Consider the following 24,636-nt stretch of genomic DNA (forward strand, 5'->3'; position numbering starts at 1 on the left):
ATCCTACTTGATCATAGTGTATTATCTTGGAGATGATTTTCTGAAGTCTTTTTGCTAATATCTTATTTAAGATTTTAGCATCAATATTCATTAAGGAGATTGGTCTATAATTTTCTTTCTCAGTTTTCGATCTACCAGGTTTAGGTATCAGTACCATGTCTGTGTCATAAAAGGAGTTTGGTAGGACTCCTTCATCCCCTATTTTTTCAAATAATTTATATAACATTGGGGCTAATTGTTCTTTAAATGTTTGGTAGAATTCACATGTGAATCCATCTGGCCCTGGGGATTTTTTCCTGGGGAGTTGATTAATAGCTTGTTCTATTTCTTTTTCTGAAATGGGACTATTTAAGCAATTTATCTCCTCCTCTGTTAATCTAGGGAGCCTATATTTTTGGAGAAAGTCATCCATTTCACTTAAGTTATCAAATTTATTGGCATAAAGTTGGGCAAAGTAACTCCTTATTATTTCTCTAATTTCCTCTTCATTGGTGGAAAGATCCCCCTTTTCATTTGTAAGACTATCAATTTGATTTTCCTCTTTCTTTTTTTTTTATCAAATTTACCAAAGGTTTATCTATTTTATTGGCTTTTTCATAAAACCAACTCTTGGTTTTATTTATTAATTCAATAGTTTTTTTACTTTCAATTTTATTGATTTCTCCTTTTAATTTTTGTATTTCGAGTTTAATTTTTGGTTGGGGGTTTATAATTTGGTCTTTTTCTAGCCTTTTAAGTTGTAAGCCCAATTCGTTAATCTTCTCTTTCTCAATTTTCTTCAAATAAGCCTGTAAAGATATAAAATTTCCCCTTATTACTGCTTTAGCTGCATCCCAAAGATTTTGATATGATGTCTCATCATTATCATTATCTTGGGTGAAATTGTTAATTGTTTCTATAATTTGCTCTTTCACCCAGTCATTCTTTAAGATGAGATTATTCAGTTTCCAATTACTTTTTGGTCTATTTACCCCTAACTTTTTACTGAATGTAGCTTTTATTGCATTGTGAACTGAGAAGAAGGCATTTATTATTTCTGCCTTCCTGAATTTAATTTTGAGATCTTTATGTCCTAATATATGGTCTATTTTTGTATAGGATCCATGAACTGCTGAGAAGAAAGTATATTCCTTCCTATTGCCATTCAGTTTTCTCCAAAGGTCTATCATACCTAGTTTTTCTAATGTTCTATTTACTTTTTAAATTTCTTTCTTGTTTGTTTTGTGGTTTGATTTGTCTAAATCTGAGAGTGCAAGGTTGAGATCTCCCACTATTATAGTTTTACTGTCTATTTCTTCTTGCAGTTCTCTTAACTTTTCCTTTAGAAAGTTAGATGCTATACCACTTGGTGCATATATGTTTAGTATTGATATGGCTTCATTATTTATGCTACCTTTCAGCAGGATATAGTTTCCTTCCTTATCTTTTTAAATTAGATCTACTTCTGCTTTTGCTTGATCTGAGATAAGGATAGCTACCCCTGCTTTTTTGGCTTTACTTGAAGCATAATAGTCTCTGTTCCAACCTTTTACCTTTACTCTGTATGTATCTCCCTGCTTTAAGTGTGTTTCCTGTAGGCAACATATTGTAGGGTTCTGCTTTTTGATCCAATCTGCTATCCGTCTCCATTTGATGGGATCGTTCATCCCATTTACATTTACAGTTAAAATTACTAATTCTGTATTTCCTGCCATCGTATTATCCCCAGATTATACTTTTTTCCCTTGACCCCCCTGATCCCCCTCCCCGATATTTAATTTACAGACCCCCCTTGTGATGTGCAACCCTCCCTCTTTTTTTTTTTTTTAGGATCCCTCCCCCCTCCCTCCAAGTCCCTTCACTTTTTCTCCTTTTCCTTTCCCCTTTTCCTCTCCCCCCTTTTAATGAGGTGAGAGAAAATTCTCTGAAAAATAAATATGTTAATTATTTACTCTTTGAGCCTCTTCTGATGAGAGTAAGATTCACACAATGATTCTCCCCCTCACTAAGTTCCCTCAGATATGGTGTATTTTCTATGTCTCTTCCTGGGATGTAGTTTCCCTCTTTTTATCACTCCTTCCCCTTTTTCTGAAACGACCTCCTTCTCTTTACTACACCCCCCTTTTTTTCTTTTATATCAGTAAAATCAAATTATCCTTGAGTATTTTTTATATACCCACAACAGAGTTACAGTTCTCAAGGGTTCTGTGTACCTTTTTCTGTTTCTCTTCAGTCTTGTGGATGTAGATCAAATTTTTTGTTTAAGTCTGGTTTTTTTCTTAGAAACATATAGAATTCCTCTGTTTCATTGAATGACCATCTTCTTCCATGGAAAAAGATGCTAAACTTAGCTGGGTAGTTCATTCTTGGTTGCAGTCCTTGATCTTTTGCCTTTCGGAATATTAGGTTCCAGGCCCTTCTATCTTTTAATGTGGAGGCAGCCAGTTCTTGAGTGACCCTTATTGTGGCACCTTGGTATTTAAATTGTTTTTTTCTAGCTGCTTGCAGGATTTTCTCCTTTGTGTGGTAATTCTGCAGCTTAGCCACAATATTCCGTGGTGTTCTTTTTTTAGGGTCTATTTCAGAAGGAGTTCGATGAATTCTTTCCACATCTACTTTCCCTTCTGTTTCTATTATCTCTGGACAGTTCTCTTTGATAATTTCCTGTAAAATAGAATCTAGGCTCTTTTTTTGGTCATAGTTTTCTGGAAGTCCAATAATCCGCAGATTATCTCTCCTAGATCTATTTTCCAGGTCTATAGATTTTCCCAGTAAGTATTTGACGTTGTTCTCCAGCTTCTCATTTTTTTTGTTTTGTTTGACTGATTCTTGGGTTCTCTGTGAATCATTCATTTCTATTTGTTCCATCCTGACTTTTAAGGAGTTATTTTCTTCTTTCACAGTTTTTAGTTCTTTTTGTAAATGCCCAATTTCGTTTTTAAATGAATTATTTTGCTCTATTGAATTTTTTTCCATTTCCCTAATTTTTTTTTTTTTGAGAATTATTTTCTTTTTCCAATTCAGAAATTCTATTTTCTTGAGACTTTTTTATCTTTTCCAATTCAGAAATCCTACTTTCCTGTGTTTTTTTAACCTTTTCTAATTCACTAATTTTGTTTCCCTGCATCTCCTGTGAATTCTTTATTTTTTCCAACTCCAATTTCAGGACGTTGTTATTCTCTATCATAACTTCCCTTTCCTTTCCCCATTTTTCTTCAATCTCCCTCAATTTTTTAAGAGCTTCTTCTAGGAGAGAGTTATGTGATGGGGGGCAGGAATCGTTCCCCTTTAGATTGTTGTCTGCTGATTCTCTGCTGTCAACTTCCTCGGGGTTGGATACCCGCTCTTTCTCTGTGTAGAAGAAATCTATGGTTTTTCTAGCTTTTTTGCTCATACTTAAAAAAAATCTTTTGGCGTCTGTCCCTGGGGTAGGAAATTATTTACTTCTTTACCAGCTTCCTCCCAGACCGGATGGATGCAGCGGCCCCTGCGCCTGAGCTAAGAGAGAGCTCTGGGAGAGAGTTCCCCACCCCCTCCCTGGAAGTGCCTCAGAGGTGATTAGCACTACTGTGCTTCGAGGGCGTAGAATAGTGAAGACAGCACGAAGCCCAGCCTATGTGTCCGGGTGGGGAGTGGATGTCTGCAGCAGGTGACGTGAGAAGCCCCTGCGCTCAAACTGGAAGTGTCTGCCAGAAACCGCGGTCCCTAGTTCAAAGGTTCTGCTTCTCTGGGACTTCCTGGAGCTGAGTTCCACTCCCTCCAGCTAAGCTAGGCAGTGTGTGTTGCCTTGGGCCGTATCCACCCACTTGTCAGTCTCTTAACTATTCTCAGGAGGTAGCTGAGGCCACACCCCCTGGTGCCAAGAGTTCTGCTGAGTCACCCCCCCGGATCGGGGAAAATCTAATTTGAGTTTTAAAATATTTTGGCTTTCTCTTCTGAACTGCTAAATAATTAGCAGAGAAGAACTAACAGCCTGTGCCAGATTCCTTTACCTCAGTGGCTTCTCTGATCCCAGAGCCCTTCCCAGCGCAATGGGCGCAGTGTGCCCCTACCCCACCGTCTGTGCTGGTCTTTCTTATTCCTCCCCTGAGAACTGACCTTTCCTGTTGAAACTCCAGATTCTCTTCAGCTGGTAAGTCGTGCTTCCAGTCCTTGTGGTATCTATCAGTCCTGAGCTAATTTTGAGACTTAATTTATCTAATTGGTTGTGAGGGAGTGAGGACATTCACTGAGTCGTGTGTTTCTTCTCCGCCATCTTGGCTCCGCCCCCAGCATCTAATTTTCTAAAGGAAAAGTTAAGAGAGTTGCAAAAAGAAATAGACAGTAAAACTGTAATAGTGGGAGATCTCAACCTTGCACTCTCAGATTTAGACAAATCAAACCACAAAACAAATAAGAAAGAAATTTAAAAAGTAAATAGAACATTAGAAAAACTAGGTATGATAGACCTTTGGAGAAAACTGAATGGCAATAGAAAGGAATATACTTTCTTCTCAGCAGTTCATGGATCCTATACAAAAATTGACCATGTATTAGGACATAAAGATCTCAAAATTAAATTCAGGAAGGCAGAAATAATAAATGCCTTCTTCTCAGATCACAATGCAATCACATTCAATAAGAAATAGGGGTAAATAGACCAAAAAGTAATTGGAAACTAAATAATCTCATCTTAAAGAATGATTCGGTGAAACAGCAAATTATAGAAAAAATCATTTCACCCAAGATAATGACAATGATGAGACATCATACCAAAATCTATGGGATGCAGCTAAAGCAGTAATAAGGGGAAATTTTATATCTTTAGAGGCTTATTTGAACAAAATAGAGAAAGAGAAGATTAATAAATTGGGCCTGCAACTTGAAAAGCTAGAAAAAGACCAAATTAAAAACCCCCAACCAAAAAATCAAACTTGAAATACAAAAATTAAATGGAGAAATAAATAATATTGAAAGTAAAAACACTATTGAATTAATAAATAAAACCAAGAGTTGGTTTTATGAAAAAGCCAATAAAATAGATAAACCTTTGGTAAATCTGATCAGAAAAAGAAAAGAGGAAAATCAAATTGTTAGTCTTACAAATGAAAAGGGGGATCTTTCCACCAAAGAAGAGGAAGTTAGAGAAATAATGAGTTACTTTGCTCAACTTTATGCCAATAAATTTGATAAGTGAAATGGATGACTTCCTACAAAAATATAGGCTTCCTAGATTAACAGAGGAGGAGATAAATTGTTTAAATAGTCCCATTTCAGAAAAAGCAATAGAACAAGCTATTAATCAACTCCCCAGGAAAAAATCCCCAGGACCAGATGGATTTACATGTGAATTCTACCAAACATTTAAAGAACAATTCGCCATAGTGTTATATAAACTATTTGAAAAAATAGGGGATGAAGGAGTCCTGCTACACTCCTTTTATGAGACAGACATGGTACTGATACATAAACCAGTTAGATCAAAAACTGAGAAAGAAAATTATAGACCAATTCCCTTAATGAATATTGATGCTAAAATCTTAAATAAGATATTAGCAAAAAGACTTCAGAAAATCATCTCCAGTATAATACACTATGATCAAGTAGGATTTATTCCAGGAATGCAGGGCTGGTTTAATATTAGGAAAACTATTAGTATAATTGACCATATTAATAATCAAATTAATAAAAACCATATGATCATCTCAATAGATGCAGAAAAATCATTTGATAAAATCCAACATCCATTCCTACTAAAAACGCTTGGGAGTATAGGAATAAACAGACAATTCCTTAGAATGATCAGGAGCATATATTTACAACCGTCAGTAAGCATAATATGCAATAGAGATAAACTGGAACCTTTCTCGGTAAGATCAGGAGTGAAACAAGGTTGCCCACTATCACCATTACTATTCAATATAGTACTAGAAACGCTAGTCTCAGCAATAAGAGCCGAGAAAGAGATTCAAGGAATTAGGGTAGGAAATGAGGAAATCAGACTATCACTCTTTGCAGATGACATGATGGTATACTTAGAGAACCCCAAAGACTCTGCTAAAAAGCTATTAGAAATAATTCAGAATTTTAGCAAAGTGACAGGATACAAAATAAATCCACATAAATCCTCAGCATTTTTATATATCACCAACAAAATGCAACAACAAGAGATACAAAGATTAATTCCATTCCAAACAAATGTTGAGAGTATAAAATATTTGGGAATCCATCTACCAAAGAATAGTCAGGAATTATATGAGAAAAATTACAAAACACTTGCCACAAAAATAAAATCAGATTTAAATAATTGGAAAGACATTCAGTGCTCTTGGATAGGCCGAGCGAATATAATAAAGATGACAATACTCCCCAAACTAATCTATTTATTTAGTGCTATACCAGTCAGACTCCCAAGAAACTATTTTAATGACCTAGAAAAAATAACAACAAAATTCATATGGAAGAATAAAAGGTCGAGAATTGCAATGGAACTAATGAAAAAAAAAAGTCAGATGAAGGTGATCTAGGTGCACCTGATCTAAAGCTATATTATATAGCAGCAGTCACCAAAACCATTTGGTATTGGCTACGAAATAGACCGGTAGATCAGTGGAACAGATTAGGTACAAAGGACAATAAAGGGTACATCTATAGAAATCTCATCTTTGACAAACCCAAAGATACCAACATTAGGGATACAAATTCATTATTTGAAAAAAACTGTTGGGAAAACTGGAAATTAGTATGGCAGAAATTAGATATGGATCCACACTTAGCACCATCTACCAAGTTAAGATCAAAATGGGTCCATGACTTAGGCTTAAAGAATGAGATCATAAATAGATTAGAGGAACAGAGAATAGTCTACCTTTCAGACCTGTGGAGGAGGAAGGAAGTTATGACCAGAGGAGAACTAGAGATCATTATTGATCACAAAATAGAAGATTTTGATTACATCAAACTAAAAAGTTTCTGTACAAACAATACTAATGCAAACAAAATTAGAAGGGAAGTAACAAATTAGGAAAATATTTTTACAGTTAAAGGTTCTGATAAAGGCCTCATTTCCAAAATATATAGAGAACTGACTCTGATTTATAAGAAATCAAACCATTCTCCAATTGAAAAATTGTCAAAGGATATGAATAGACAATTTTCAGATGATGAAATTGAAACTATTTCCACTTATATGAAAGAATGTTCCAAATCACTATTGATCAGAAAAATGCAAATTAAGACAATTTTGAGATACCACTATACACCTGTCAGATTGGCTAAGATGACAGGAAAAAATAATGATGAATTTTGGAGGGAATGTGGTAAAACTAGGACACTGATACATTGTTGGTGGAGTTGTGAAAGAATCCAACCATTCTGGAGAGCAATCTGGAATTAAGCCCAAAAAGTTATCAAACTATGCATACCCTTTGATCCAGCATTGCTGCTATTGGCCTCATATCCCAAAGAAATACTGAGGAGGGGAAAGGGACCTGTATGTGCCAAAATGTTTGTGGCAGCTCTTTTCATAGTGGCTAGAAACTGGAAGATGAATGGATGTCCATCAATAGAAGAATGGTTGGGTAAATTATGGTATATGAAGATTATGGAATATTACTGCTCTGTAAGAAATGACCAGCAGGATGAATACAGAGAGGCTTAGATAGACTTACATCAACTGATGCTGAGTGAAATGAATAGAACCAGAAGATTGCTGTATACTTCAATGTTGTATGAAGATGTATTCTGATGGAAGTGGATATATTAAAATTAAAGAAGATCCAACTCACTTACAGTTGATCAATGATGGACAGAAACAACTACACTCAGAGAAGGAACACTGGGAAGTGAATGTAAATTGTTAGCACTACTGTCTATCTACCCAGTTTATTTACACCTTCGGAATCTAATACTTAACGTGCAACAAGAAAATGTGATTTACACACATATATTGTATCTAGGTTATATTGTAAAATATGTAAAATGTATGGGATTGCCTGTCATCTAGGGGAGGGAGTAGAGGGAAGGAGGGGATAATTTGGAAAAATGAACACAAGGGATAATGTTACAAAAAAATTACTCATGCATATATACTGTCAAAAATTTAAAAATTAAAAAAAAATTTTTTTAAAAAGAATTTTTGAGGAAATTCCTCAATGTTCTGAGACTTGGTATAACCAAGACAGTGTTACTCTCACAATTTCTAATATTTTTTTTGGAATATATCATTTTCTGTCTAGTCCTGTCTTTCTTTTCTATTAACATGTTACACATATCCACCTCTAAGAGAAGAGTATTAGATGCTTCAATATGTTACTAATCATGTCTTCCTAGATTTTTTATAGTTTTACAAATTCAGTGCTCTTTCATTTGGTAGAGAATATATGCATATTTTATGTGTGTAAAATACATTATACATGTTGACATATTATACAGATGCAATTTTTCTTTTTTTTTATTATATATATATATATATATATATATATTTATAATATTATCCCTTGTATTCATTTTTCCAAATTATCCCCCCCTCCCTCTATTCCCTCCCCCCAATGACAGGCAATCCCATACATTTTACATGTGTTACAATATAACCTAGATACAATACATGTGTGTGAATATCATTTTCTTGTTGCACAATAAGCATTAGATTCCGAAGGTACATGTAACCTGGGCAGACAGATATTAGTGTTAACAATTTACATTCACTTCCCAGTGTTTCTTCTCTGGGTGTAGCTACCTCTGTCCATCATTGATCAACTGGAAGTGAGTTAGCTTTTCTTTATGTTGAAGATTTCCACTTCCATCAGAATACATCCTCATACAGTATTGCTGTTGAAGTATATAGTGATCTTCTGGTTCTGCTCATTTCACTCAACATCAGTTGATGTAAGTCTCTCCAGGCCTTTCTGTATTCCTCCTGCTGCTCATTTCTTACAGAGCAATAATATTCCATAATCTTCATATACCATAATTTACCCAACCATTCTCCAACTGATGGACATCCATTCATCTTCCAGTTTCTAGCTACAACAAAAAGAGCTGCCACAAACATTTTGGCACAAACAGGTCCCTTTCCACTCTTTAGTATTTCTTTGGGATATAAGCCCAGTAGTAGCACTGCTGGGTCAAAGGGTATGCACAGTTTGATAGCTTTTTGGGCATAGTTCCAAATTGCTCTCCAGAATGGCTGGATTCTTTCGCAACTCCACCAACAATGCATTAGTGTCCCAGTTTCCCCACATCCCCTCCAACATTCATCATTATTTGTTCCTGTCATCTTAGCCAATCTGACAGGTGTGTAGTGGTATCTCAGAGTTGTCTTAATTTGCATTTCTCTGATCAATAGTGATTTGGAACACTTTTTCATGTGAGTGAATATAATTTCAATTTCTTCATCTGAGAATTGTCTGTTCATATCCTTTGACCATTTATCAATTGGAGAATGGTTCGGTTTCTTATAAATTATGGTCAGTTCTCTATATATTTTGGAAATGAGACCTTTGTCAGAACCTTTGTTTTTAAAAATATTTTCCCAATTTGTTACTTCCCTTCTAATCTTGTTTGCATTAGTATTATTTGTACAGAAACTTTTAAGTTTGATGTAATAAAAATCTTCTATTTTGTGATCAATAATGATCTCTAGTTCTCCTCTAGTCATAAATTCCTTCCTCCTCCACAAGTCTGAGAGGTAGACTATCCTCTGTTCCTCTAATCTATTTATTATCTCCCTCTTTATGCCTAAATCATGGACCCATTTTAATCTTATCTTGGTATATGGTGTTAAGTGTGGATCCATATCTAATTTCTGCCATATTAATTTCCAGTTTTCCCAACAGTTTTTTCCAAATAATGAATTTTTATCCCTAATGTTGGTATCTTTGAGTTTGTCAAATATTAGCTTGCTATAGATGTACCCTTTTTTGTCCTTTGTATCTAATCTGTTCCACTGATCTACGGGTCTATTTCTTAGCCAATACCAAATGGTTTTGGTGACTGCTGCTATATAATATAGCTTTAGATCAGGTACACTTTGACCACCTTCCTCTGAGTTTTTTTTCATTAGTTCCCTTGCAATTCTCGACCTTTTATTCTTCCATATGAATTTTGTTGTTATTTTTTTCTAGGTCATTAAAATAGTTTCTTGGGAGTCTGATTGGTATAACACTAAATAAATAGATTAGTTTGGGGAGTATTGTCATCTTTATTATATTCGCTCAGCCTATCCAAGAGCACTGAATGTCTTTCCAATTATTTAAATCTGATTTTATTTTTGTGGCAAGTGTATAATTCCTGACTTTTCTTTGGTAGATGGATGCCCAAATACTTTATACTCTCAACATTTGTTTGGAATGGAATTTCTCTTTGTATCACTTGCTGTTGCATTTTGTTAGTGATATATAAAAATGCTGAGGATTTATGTGGATTTATTTTGTATCCTGCCACTTTGCTGAAATTTTGAATTATTTCTAGTAACTTTTTAGCAGAGTCTTTGGGGTTCTCTAAGTATACCATCATGTCATCTGCAAAAAGTGATAGTTTGATTTCCTCATTTCCTACTCTAATTCCTTGAATCTCTTTCTCGGCTCTTATTGCCGAGGCTAGCGTTTCTAGTACTATATTGAATAGTAATGGTGATAGTGGGCAACCTTGTTTCACTCCTGATCTTACTGGGAAAGGTTGTAGTTTATTTCTATTGCATATTATGCTTACTGACGGTCTTAAATATATGCTCCTGATTATTCTAAGGAATAGTCCATTTATTCCTATACTCTCAAGAGTTTTTAGTAGGAATGGATGTTGGATTTTGTCAAATGCTTTTTCTGCATCTATTGAGATGATCATATGGTTCTTATTAATTTGATTATTAATATGGTCTATTATATTAATAGTTTTCCTAATATTAAACCAGCCCTGCATTCCTGGAATAAATCCTACTTGATCATAGTGTATTATACTGGAGATGATTTTCTGAAGTCTTTTTGCTAATATCTTATTTAAGATTTTAGCATCAATATTCATTAAGGAGATTGGTATATAATTTTCTTTCTCAGTTTTCGATCTACCTGGTTTAGGTATCAGTACCATGTCTGTGTCATAAAAGGAGTTTGGTCGGACTCCTTCATCACCTATTTTTTCAAATAATTTATATAACATTGGGGCTAATTGTTCTTTAAATGTTTGGTAGAATTCACATGTAAATCCATCTGGCCCTGGGGATTTTTTCCTGGGGAGTTGATTAATAGCTTGTTCTATTTCTTTTTCTAAAATGGGACTATTTAAGCAATTTATCTCCTCCTCTGTTAATCTAGGGAGCCTATATTTTTGGAAGAAGTCATCCATTTCACTTAAGTTATCAAATTTATTGGCATAAAGTTGGGCAAAGTAACTCCTTATTATTTCTCTAATTTCCTCTTCATTGGTGGAAAGATTCCCTTTTCATTTGTAAGACTAACAATTTGATTTTCCTCTTTCTTTTTTCTGATCAAATTTACCAAAGGTTTATCTATTTTATTGGCTTTTTCATAAAACCAACTCTTGGTTTTATTTATTAATTCAATAGTTTTTTTACTTTCAATATTATTGATTTCTCCTTTTAATTTTTGTATTTCAAGTTTAATTTTTGGTTGGGAGTTTATAATTTGGTCTTTTTCTAGCCTTTTAAGTTGCCGGCCCAATTTATTAATCTTCTCTTTCTCTATTTTGTTCAAATAAGCCTCTAAAGATATAAAATTTCCCCTTATTACTGCTTTAGCTGCATCCCAAAGATTTTGATATGATGTCTCATCATTGTCATTATCTTGGGTGAAATTGTTAATTGTTTCTATAATTTGCTCTTTCACCCAGTCATTCTTTAAGATGAGATTATTCAGTTTCCAATTACTTTTTGGTCTATTTGCCCCTAACTTTTTACTGAATGTAGCTTTTATTGCATTGTGATCTGAGAAGAAGGCATTTATTATTTCTGCCTTCCTGAATTTAATTTTGAGATCTTTATGTCCTAATATATGGTCTATTTTTGTATAGGATCCATGAACTGCTGAGAAGAAAGTATATTCCTTTCTATTGCCATTCAGTTTTCTCCAAAGGTCTATCATACCTAGTTTTTCTAATGTTCTATTTACTTTTTAAATTTCTTTCTTATTTGTTTTGTGGTTTGATTTGTCTAAATCTGAGAGTGCAAGGTTGAGATCTCCCACTATTATAGTTTTACTGTCTATTTCTTCTTGCAATTCTCTTAACTTTTCCTTTAGAAAGTTAGATGCTATACCGTTTGGTGCATACATGTTTAGTATTGATATGGCTTCATTATTTATGCTACCTTTCAGCAGGATATAGTTTCCTTCCTTATCTTTTTAAATTAGATCTACTTCTGCTTTTGCTTGATCTGAGATAAGGATAGCTACCCCTGCTTTTTTGGCTTTACCTGAAGCATAATAGGCTCTGTTCCAACCTTTTACCTTTACTCTGTATGTATCTCCCTGCTTTAAGTGTGTTTCCTGCAGACAACATATTGTAGGGTTCTGATTTTTGATCCAATCTGCTATCCGTCTCCTTTTGATGGGAGCGTTCATCCCATTCACATTTACCGTTAAAATTACTAATTCTGTATTTCCTGCCATCATATTATCCCCAGATTATGCTTTTTCCCTTGACCCCCCTGATCCCCCTCCCCGATATTTAATTTACAGACCCCCCTTGTGACGCGCAACCCTCCCCTTTTTTTTTTAGTATCCCTCCCCCCTCCCTCCAAGTCCCTTCACTTATTCTCCTTTTCCTTTTCCTTTTTACTCTCCCCCCTTTAATGAGGTGAGAGAAAATTCTCTGAAAAACAAATATGTTAATTATTTACTCTTTGAGCCTCTCCTGATGAGAGTAAGATTCACACAATGATTCTCCCCCTCACTAAATTCCCTCAGATATGGTGTATTTTCTATGCCTCTTCCTGGGATGTAGTTTCCCTCTTTTTATCATTCCTTCCCCTTTTTCTGAAACGACCTCCTTCTCTTTACTACCCCCCCTTTTTTTCTTTTATATCAGCAAAATCAAATTATCCTTGAGTACTTTTTATATACCCACCACAGAGTTACAGTTCTCAAGGGTTCTGTGTACCTTTTTCTGTTTCTCTTCAGTCTTGTGGATGTAGATCAAATTTTTTGTTTGTCTGTTTTTTTTTTCTTAGAAACATATAGAATTCCTCTATTTCGTTGAATGACCATCTTCTTCCATGGAAAAAGATGCTAAACTTAGCTGGGTAGTTCATTCTTGGTTGCAGTCCTTGATCTTTTGCCTTTCGGAATATCAGGTTCCAGTCCCTTCTATCTTTTAATGTGGAGGCAGCCAGTTCTTGAGTGACCCTTATTGTGGCACCTTGGTATTTAAATTGTTTTTTTCTAGCTGCTTGCAGGATTTTCTCCTTTGTGTGGTAATTCTGCAACTCAGCCACAATATTCCGTGGTGTTCTTTTTTTAGGGTCTATTTCAGAAGGAGTTCGATGAATTCTTTCCACATCTACTTTCCCTTCTGTTTCTATTATCTCTGGACAGTTCTCTTTGATAATTTCCTGTAAAATAGAATCTAGGCTCTTTTTTTGGTCATAGTTTTTGGGAAGTCCAATGATCCGCAGATTATCTCTCCTAGATCTATTTTCCAAATCTATATAGATTTTCCCAGTAAGTATTTGATGTTGTTCTCCAGCTTCTCATTTTTTTTTTTTGTTTTGTTTGACTGATTCTTGGGTTCTCTGTGAATCATTCATTTCTATTTGTTCCATCCTGACTTTTAAGGAGTTATTTTCTTCTTTCACAGTTTTTAGTTCTTTTTGTAAATGCCCAATTTCGTTTTTAAATGAATTATTTTGCTCTATTGATTTTTTTTCCATTTCCCTAATTTTTTTTAGAGAAGTATTTTCTTTTTCCAATTCAGAAATTCTATTTTCTTGAGACTTTTTTATCTTCTCCAATTCAGAAATCCTACTTTCCTGTGATTTTTTAACCTTTTCTAATTCACAAATTTTGTTTCCCTGCATCTCCTGTGAATTCTTTATTTTTTCCAACTCCAATTTCAGGACGTTGTTATTCTCTATCATAGCTTCCCTTTCCTTTCCCCATTCTTCTTCAAGCTTTCTTAACTTTTTAATAGTCTCTTCTAGGAGAGAGTTATGTGATGGGGGCAGGAATCGTTCCCCTTTAGATTGTTATCTGCTGTCTCTCTGTTGTTAACTTCCTCGGGGTTGGATACCCGCTCTTTCTCTGTGTAGAAGGAATCTATGGTTTTTCTGGCTTTTTTGTTCATATTTAAAAAATCTTTTGGGGTCTGTCCCTGGGGTAGGAAATTATTTATTTACTTCTTTACCAGCTTCCTCCCAGACCGGATGGATGCAGCGGCTCTTGTGCCTGAGCTAAGATAGAGCTCTGGGAGAGAGTTCCCCACCCCCTCCCTGGAAGTGCCTCACAGGTGACTAGCACTGCTGTGCCCCGAGGGCGCTGTGTTTTAGTGGCTTCCCTGAGGTTGAGATTGAACAGTAAATACGGCACAAAGCCTAGCCTATGAGTCCCGGTGGGGCGTGGATGTCTGCAGCAGGTGACGTGAGAAGCCCCTGTGCTCAAACTGGAAGTGTCTGCCAGAAACCGTGGTCCCTAGTTCAAAGGTTCTGCTTCTCTGGTACTTCCGGATCTGAGTTCCACTCCCTCCAGCTAAGCTAGGCAATGTGTGTTGCCTTGGGCCGTATCCACCCACTTGTCAATCTCTTAACTATTCTCAGGTGGTAGCTGTGGCCACACCCCCTGGTGCCGAGATCTGCTGAGTCACCCCCAGGGTCCTGGAAAATCTAATCTATCTGAGTTTTTTCAAAGTATTTTAGCTTTCTCTTCTGAACTGCTATATTATAAGCAGAGAAGAGCTAACAGCCTGTGCCAGATTCCTTTATCTCAGTGGCTTCTCTGATCCCAGAGCCCTTCCCAGCTTGATTGGTGCAGTATGCTTGCACCCAGCCGTCTGTGCTGGCCTCTCTTCTTCCTCCCCTGGGAACTGACCTTTTCTGTTGAAACTCCAGATTCTCTTCAGCTGGTAAGTTGTGCTTCCAGTCCTTGCGGTATCTATCAGTCCAGGGCTATTTGTGAGGCTGATTTATCTAATTGGTTGTGAGGGAGTGAGGACGTTCACAGAGTCGTGTGTTTTTTCTCCGCCATCTTGGCTCTGCCCCCCTCAGGTCTATTTCTTCAGACCAATTTTTCAATAAACAAGAATTTATTTTTCTCTTCCTACTTCCATACAAAAAAATGATAAACAGAATGCATAAGAAATGTTCAAAGAGGAATAATTTGAATCATTCTTTTTCAACTATTATACCATTTCTTCACATCCCATCTTAAAGTTCACTACTATTTGTTTATAGAGCTATTTTAGGGCCTTAAGAACTTGCTTTTTGTTTTGTTCAATTGATTCATCTTCTTCCTCAGAACTTTAACATTCTAATTACATTGTTGTCTTTTCCTAGAAAATTCACTTTTGGGGGTGGAGCATGTTGTTGTTTTTGTTGAGGTGGGTTGTTTGTCTGTTTTTGTTTTTGTTTTGTTTTTTACTCCTGAAGTCTTTTGTTAGATATGATTTCTTCCTTGGGAGCTATAATTTTAGTTCTAATGTCTTTTGTTTTTAAAGTTATTTCTTTGATTCCTCTTGATTTTTGTTGAGAGGCAAGGAGATGATTATCTGGATCAATAGCATGGGGAAATACTGAGTAGCCACATTCTCATTTATATTCTCCATATTTCACAAACACCTACCCATGAATGCTAGCCTTATTAATTTGTACAGATAGTTACATTTGGGGACTGATGGAAGGATGGAGCTCTCCCAGCTACCAAAAGTCAACACAAGCCAAGATATCAACTCATGATGTCATTAGTCCTCTTTGCAAATAAAAGACAAATAACAAGAATGAACATCATCTCTTTCATCCTTCCAAATGGCAATATTGTTATTATTATGATTTAATTTGTTTTAGCAAAGCTGATATTTCTGGATTCCTCCAGAGCCACCAACTTCTCCTTGTCCTTAGGATAATTCCTGGGACTAAGCATATTCATGGGCTTCTATTTTGGAAGAGGTCAAGGAGAATCTAATGAAGGAACTAGTGAAGTGAAAAGACTTGTCAAATGAAACTTTTCTCAGTCAGTCCAAAATTCATTAAGCATTTCCTATAGACTAACATTGTGCTAAGCTCAACAAGCATTTATTGAGGCACTTCATTAAGTCTGGGAACACAAAGAAAGACAAAATGTCTCTACTTTCAGTGGACTCAGTATAAGAGGAGAGAGATCATGCAAACAATTATGGACCAAAACAGAGGCAGTGGGAAGAGGGGAGCTATTTAAAGGACAAAGTGGAGAAAAGACTTCTTGTGAAATTCAGATTTTATCTGGGACTTTAAAAATCTAGGGAAGCTAAAAGGAAAAAAATGAAAAGGAAGAAGATTCTGGGTATGAGGGACAACCAATGAAAATGCCCAGTTTTTGGAGATGGAGTGTCTAGTGAGGGGAACAACAAAGGGATCAATGACACTTGATCAGATTAAAAGAGGAGTGATATTGCCATAAGAAGACAAGACAAAAATAACAGGTTTTGAAAGGCTTTGATTGCCATACAGAATATTTTATATTTTATTCTGGAGGTAATATGACATCAGTGCAGCTTAGATAATCTAATATGGTCAGAATGATTATGATGTGCAATTTGACAACAGAGTAGAAGATGAACTGGAGTGGGGAGAAATGAAGTGTGGGGAAGTGAGAAAATAAACCAGAAAGCTATTATAAATAGTTCAGATATGAGGTGATGAGGAACTATGCCAGAACAGTAGGCATGTCAGAGGAGACATTTTAGAGATATAGTGAAAATAAAAGTAATAGGATATGGGGGTGGATGTTGAGAGAGGCTAAGGTATTGAAAATTACATACATTTCAAAGCTATGAAATGATGGTGGTATGTTTGATAGTAGTAGTTCAGAAGAGAGGAGAGTTTGAAAGAGATGATGAGTTCAGTATGGGGCATGTTACATTTAATACATCAGTGAAACATTTAATACAAGATATCAAAAAGGTAATTGGAGATGCTCTCTGCAGATTAGATGAAAGGTTAGAGTTGAATGAGAATATCCAAGAATCATATCCATTCAGATCATAATTGAATCCATGGCAATAGGTGAGTTAGATGAAATAGTATAGAAGGAAAAAAGAAGAGGACTCAGGAGAAAACTCTCTGAAACATCCCCCAAATGCAGGCATAAACTGGACAAAAATCCGACAAAGGAGATTGAGATAGAACAGTCAGAAAAATAGGTGGAGACTCAGGAAAGAGTAGTGTCATGAAAACCTAGAAAGAAGAGAATATTAAAAAGAAGAAAATGATTGTCAAAATTTAGAGACTCAAAAAGGATAAGGACAGAGAAAAGCCTATTAGATTGACAATTAAGGAGTCTTGTACAGTTTCGGTTGAGTGATACAATTAGAATCTAGATTATCTTTGTGTGTAGTTGAAATGGGATAAAAGAGGTCACTGGAAATGAGTAATTTGAAGAATTGGGACATTAAGATATTTGGGAGAGTACCACTATGTATATGCATATTAGCATAAAGTCAGAGTTTGGGAATGATAGAAAAACTATGAATCAACACTAAATTAGTTAAATGAAGAACAAAAGTGTCTTGGAGCTAAGTAGATAAAAAGCAACCATAATCTTGATTTAGTAGTAAGTATGGACTGAGTAAACCCCAAAGGAGGAGAGGCTATTAAATGATAGTAAAGAAAAAGCTTGAAAGTATCAATTGGCAAACTCTTCCACCTTGACCAGAAATTCAAGGGAAATAAGTGAAAATACAATCAATTTTAGAGGCTTTGTTGTCAGGAGCAAGTCAGGTAATAATAATAATTTTATTGTTGTTATTAAGTTTATAATTATAACTAACATTTATATACTGCTTACTAGATGTGTGTGTGTATTTTGTACCAGGCATTTTACAATTTTATTAGATCTTCATAACAAACCTGTGAGGTAGATTGCTATTATATTCTTATTTTACAGATGAGAAAACTGTGTCAGAGATTTAAGTGACTAGACCAGGATCACACAGATGGTGTGCATACAGAAGGTCTAGGGCCAGTTCTCAACTCAGGTCTTCCTGACTAGAGTCTAGCACTCTCTGCACTTTGTCATCTATCTGCCTTTATGGGAAAGGAAAATATTGAAAATGAAGTCAGTTATCTTCTTAGAGTGAAGAATCCATAAGGGAATGGAGCTGACACGCACTTTTAATATACCTTATAATTTTTTTTTTCTCCCTTAGCAGTGATCACCTTTTTCTAAATCTATTGAAAATGTGGGGGTTTGTGACAGAGTGTTTGAACTCCTAGATCCAGTGCCTAACATTATAATAGTACTATATGTACCTCTGAAATCCAAGCCAGTATAGCATGGGGCTATGTGAAGAAAGTATCATCAGCACCAGGATTTTTGAAGTAATCTTTCTTTTCCTTGCTGTAAACATTATTCATAAAAATTTGTTTCCTTTTTTATAATCTGCCATTTTTATGATTTTTTGAGCATCTCTCTCACTGTTTTAGTTTGTAATGAGGCACAGAGCCTAGACTACCTTACTTCACTTTTTTTCACATTCCATTTCATTCTTAGCTTTTAAAACTTAATTCAAATGCTACCTATTCTGTGAATCTAATTAGGAATGATCTTATCCTTTGCATACTATTTACATATTATTTTATCATAGTTCTTGTTTGTGTATCATATATGGCATATAACATAAATGGTTGGTCGAGGAATGGTCAAAGACAATCTCTTAAAATCACTAGCTCCCTGAGCAATCAGCAAATGCTTGTATACAAAAAATGCTTTCTTTTTTTGTTTTCTTTTAGATGAATTTAACCATTCCATGGGAGAGAAGAAGAGACAGGGGAGAATAATCTACAAGAATCCATGGATATATTTTATGGAGTTTTTGAATATTAATGGGAAAAATGTTATCTTTATTTTCACTAATCTCTAGCTGAAATTCTGTATTTTCTTCGATTATTTAAAAGCATTATTCTGAGAAAAGATACACAGACTTCACTAGAATTCCAGAAAAGATCTAGGGCATATCAAAAAGATGAAAAATCCCTATATTAGAGGAACTTTCACTGTCAAGCCAGTAGCACAAAAGACTAATATTTTATAAAATAATAAATCAATATATTATTTTAAAAAAACTAACATTTTTAGATAGCTTGATCCTGAAAGGTAAAACAAATACTAACAAATAGAAATAACAGAATTTGTGGGGTAGATATAAAAAGAATATTTCTCAGAATTAGAACTGTCCAAAAATAAAGAAAATTTCATTGCAAGATAACAGCTCCCCAGTCACTAGAGCTGTATGTTATAGACTGGATAGCCAACTTATTTGGGATGTTGTAGAAATAATTCATATTTTGGATAATAATTGCACCAGATAACTTCTGAGGTCCTTTCACTTCCAAAGATTTTGTGATTCATCTTTGTATTCATCTGCAAGAGCTAGAATAATAAAGATAATAAATGTTTAATAAATATTTGTTGAATGATTCAATAATCACTATCAAATATGTATTGAGCACCCAGAGCCAGGTAATTAGTCTAATCTCAATAAAATTTTGTCTAAAACTTTCTTTTAAACTGAAGGACACAAGATGGTGATGTTTGTATCTGATTCTTTGAATTTCATCTCAGTTTCAAAAAATGCGACATGTCGACACAGATAATATATTCTTTTCTTATGTCTATGTCCATAGGAGCATGACTGAACATAGTTGTTTAAGGGAATGTATAAAATAACTTGGTTATCTAAGCAAAACTATCATAATTTTCAATATCTATACTAACTTAAATGTTTAAAAATTAAACTTGCCCTAACCCTGATTTCTTTGCAATCTCTCCATCCATTTTCTTATATTCCTAGTTGTTATTTGTGATACAAGAACCTACCCTTATTAGAAGAGGAAGTGGTGTGTGTGTGTGTGTGTGTGTGTGTGTGTGTGTGTGTGTGTGTGTGTGTGTGTGTGTTTCTCTCAGAAGAACAGATATCTAGAAAGGATGACTGAGGCTTTGAATCAAAATTTAGTAACCTGTATACAAGATGTGGGTGGAACAAACTAATAAATTCCTAATCCTAGAGGATTAGAGGAAAGGGAGACATAATCTAAAAGGGATTCCTGCTTAAACTAAAGATTTATTAGATGTGAGGATGAGGAGAACACTTTTTGAGCCTCAACTATGATTCTTTTGATATTTGAGCAAGAAGAAATATAAGTAGCCATAATAGAAAACCACTTACATCTTGAAGAATCAGATTAAGTCATGGAAATAGTCAACTCCCTGTATTTTTCTTCATTTCAGTCTCCCAGTCTAGTAAAAACTTCCAGACTTAAATCTCTTTACCGGTTTTCTCATTCCTTTATCTCCTTAGATATTGGCACACTGACAACTTGATAATGATTTGGCTTGGCAATTCACTTTACATTTCTTCTCCTAACTCAGACTTTGCCTTGTTGGCAGTAGGTAGGGATTGCGTTTTCTTCAATGCAGGTATTTGCTTAATCATTGACACATGTTGCCCTCTGGCTCTTGTGAGCTGCAAAAAACTTTGTTTGAGTTCCACATGACTCAGAGGTAATAATTGTGAAGCTTCTTGGGTCCTGGCAAGCCCCCACCCCAAAGGGGATCCAGACACCAGGGGTTTAAGATAACTGTTGCTTTGGGCCTCTGAGAGTGTATCAAAATTTTAATGTGTATTTAAAACTTTGAAAGCTGAAAAAGGTGTCATTGCAAGATAGTGGCTCTTCAGTTACAACCTCTTTTAAGTTTTGGACCTGGTTCCAGACAACACCTGGAATATCCCAGAAGTTTGTTTGTTTTCCACAGGTGTACCTAGAACTTTTCAGTGTTCTTACCCCAATTATATCACAGTGTAGTTCTGCATTAAGCTGGTGGTCTTTGTGCATTACTTGCTCTCTGGGCCCCTGATCTTTCAGAATTCCATTTATTTGCTTCCTGTAACCTCCTGTCTTTGATCTTGGGAATAAGATCTTGCTTTGATTCTATGGTCCATACATGAAAAGATGTTTTATGGAGCTAGCCAGTTTTGGATTTTTACTATCATGTTTTCTGTAGCCCAATTCTATTCTTGGTTCAGGTTTTTTTTTTTTTTCCTACCAAACTGTTTATAATCCACCTTTTTTTCAAACTCCCTCAGTAATAACTGGTAGGGCCATTCACTTCCTTTGATATTGTAGATATTTGCTATTTGTGATAGTCTGAGATTGGGCCTATGCTTACTTCCTTAGATTGTATTTTTCCTCTAACTACCAACCTCTGAAGTAAATTATCTACCTGTATCACAAAGTCAGATGGTTTCTCTTCTTTATGCAGAAAGATGGTAGTGAGAAATTTAACATATAGTTACTAAATCATCTTGGCAACCAACAAATCACATCTCATCTATTTATGAATAATCCTATATGTGATTTCAGGATTTGCAGGCTTCACATCATCTACAAGTATAAAAAGTTGCACTTTAATGCTCTCCAGTACATTGGCCACTTTTTTCTACTTCAGTTGCTTGTCAGTCCTTTAGTTATTTGGTCATATGTTAAGTACAGATTTCCCTTTTCTGTTTCTCTGAGGTAACCATTTATATTTTAAATGGTCAAACTAAAATGTATCAATAACCTAAACCTAAATAAAGATGTTAAGAATTAACATCTTTTCCCCTGTTATCTAACTACTAGGGTCCTGATTGAATATCTATATCTATATATCTATCTATCTATCTATCTATCTATATCTATCTATCTATCTATCTATCTATCTATCTATCTATCTATCTAGGTGTCCTGATTGAAATCTTTCTAGCATGGTAGAACCTGCCAAAAATTAGACATATTCATACATGGCTTCTTCTAGCCATGATTGAGATATCATATTAACTACTGTGTCCAGCCATGTGAAGTATATGCCTTTATTAAAAAAAATCTAGCAGGATAATAAACAGATATGCTGAACCCATTACCAATGCTATTCTGACTCTATAATATCATCACATCATATTTTGTATTCTAAGCATATTGTAGGTACTTAATAAATGTTGATTCTCTTCCCTTTAATTTCAGATCTTTAATTTTGTAAATTAGAATCAGTAATTTTTTCAATTTCTATTGACATTTTAGCTGCATTGGTTTTGTATAAATATGTTTTAATTTTTTGCAATTAATTTGCACATATACTTTATGAATATGGTATAGATATTGGGCATACAGATCTATTTTATAAAAAGAAAATTACTGTGACTTAATGATTTTACTTCTAAAATAAAATTTCAGTATTTTTGTGTGTCTTTGAAGGCATAGGGGCTTTGGCTCCAACATAGGTTTTCAGTCTGTTTCTTCTTCTTTGTGACAGCTAAATTCTCTCTTCCTTACACATTGCACTCTGCATCCTATCTCTGTCTTTATTTTACTAATTCCCAATTTTTGGACTGCACTTTCTTCTCTCCTCTAATTCATAGAACCCCTCATTTCCTTCATGAATCAACTCAAAAACTCACATCCTATACAAAGTCTTCTGAATTCCTCCAGTTGTTAAGTGCCCTCTCTCCCAAATCACCTCATTTTTAAATACATTTATCTTTTATTCACCAATTTTATATTTTTCTATATATTTATATATGTACATGCTGTCTCTTCTGATAGGAGTGAAATCCTTGAGAAAATGGATTCTTTCATTTTCTGTATGTTGCTCCTTGATGCTTAGTACAAGGCCTGGCACAGTAGGTGCTTAATAAATGCTTTTTAATAGATTGATTTATCTCGCCTGAAGCAAAATTTTCTGTAGAAAGATAAGATAATGTTTTGGAAAAATCTACTTCAATAAAACTTAAGAATAACCACTAAGGGCATTTGCTTTTTATAAACAATATACACAGCTGTAGCAATGTTGGCACGGCTGTGTGCCAAAAAAGCTACATATTTGCAACTACAAACTGTTCTGATCGCCCTTTATCCAGTAACAGCTGGTAAAATGGTATTTAAGAACAGTTTTGATTTAATCTAATGAGAAACTATGCTACAATGTGCTATACTGCCTGCAGAAAATAATTGGACAAACATTGATTTTTATGTTGCTATAATAGTTACATTTTCGATAAATAGGAATTTATATGCAGAGTTATTTGGTACCATTCCTCTCTACATGAAAACTAAAGATTGCTTCTTTGTAAACACATATACAAAGTCTGAGCTCATCCCCTCCCTACTAGACAGAAGAAAGATAAGCACATAAGAATACAAAGTTCCTTTTTTTGTCATTAGGTCAAAATCATTCAAAGGTTGGAGGTAATAATATTTGTAAGGATCAAGGGTACAGCAGTTCACAAGTCATTAAAGTAGCTAAAGATAGATGTGGCCAAATGAAAAAGGAACACACAATCTACTCAAAATGACCAAAAAAGCATCCAAAGACCCTGAAGCTTTTAACACTCCTAACTGGAAACATCTCTAGATCTTTGTTTAAGGAGTCAGCCAATTCACACATGTGTTTATTTTTTTTAACCCTCCTTGATCCAAATTCTGGCTGGCACTGCTGCATGTAAGGCTGTAATGAGAATATTTCTGTTATGACTTGCAACAGGAAATGCTGGAAACCTCAGAAGACTGTTTTTTCCTTGCCAAACTTCCACACAGAGTTTACAGACTCACAGGGTTTAGATAATAAGGATAAGCACCCCAACCCTCAGAAGGTAATTTGCAATGAACATGAACAATCTTTTGAAACTGCCCTTTTATTAGGAATAACTGAACTAACAGTAAATCAATATACTATAAGCATTGTAGAGATAAATCACACTATTGCCACCCATTTTTCTGCTGGGAAGCCAAATAATCTGAATCAACTCTTCTTGCCCCATATATGACATTCTAATTTTGTGAGCAATATCAAGAATAACAAGGGTTATTAAAATGAATAGATACATAGAACTATAATATCTAAAGTATCGATGGCAAAAATCTATCAACCAATATATGATTTTTGAGCCCTTTTCATGTTCTTGCTTCTAGGATGAACTACTAACTCCTCAGTCTGGTAGACAAAGCTATAGTCTGACCCTAAACAACTTTCATGTTTACTTCCTTCCTTCATACATAATATAATCCTGACAAAATGGTCCATTTTTTGATACCTGAAATTGGAATTTCATTTCCTACCTATACATGTTTGCACAAGTTCTTTCACAGTCCTAGAAATGTCTTCCCACTCCCAACCTCCATCTTGGATCCTCAGTTTAACACTTAGCTCAGATTTTACATTGTGAAAAATAAAGACTTTCCTCTCCCAACAATCATCTGTATGTTGTAAGTGTTCCACCTCTCTTCAAATTATCCATTCTTCTATGTATTCATTGCATTCCTTAATGTATTGTCACAATCTTGAGGGTGGGTCCTATTGTTTTTTGTCTTTTTTCTCTCTTGTATAGTTCCTTAAACAGAGTAATCCTTGAGAAATGCTTGTTGAATTGAATTGTTGTAGGACAAATACAATAAACATAATAAGGTATCTGACATATGAATTGCATGTATTTGAAAATGTCATTGATTTA

Source organism: Sminthopsis crassicaudata, chromosome 3 (genome assembly GCF_048593235.1).
Source record: "Sminthopsis crassicaudata isolate SCR6 chromosome 3, ASM4859323v1, whole genome shotgun sequence".
Lineage (NCBI taxonomy): Eukaryota > Metazoa > Chordata > Mammalia > Dasyuromorphia > Dasyuridae > Sminthopsis > Sminthopsis crassicaudata.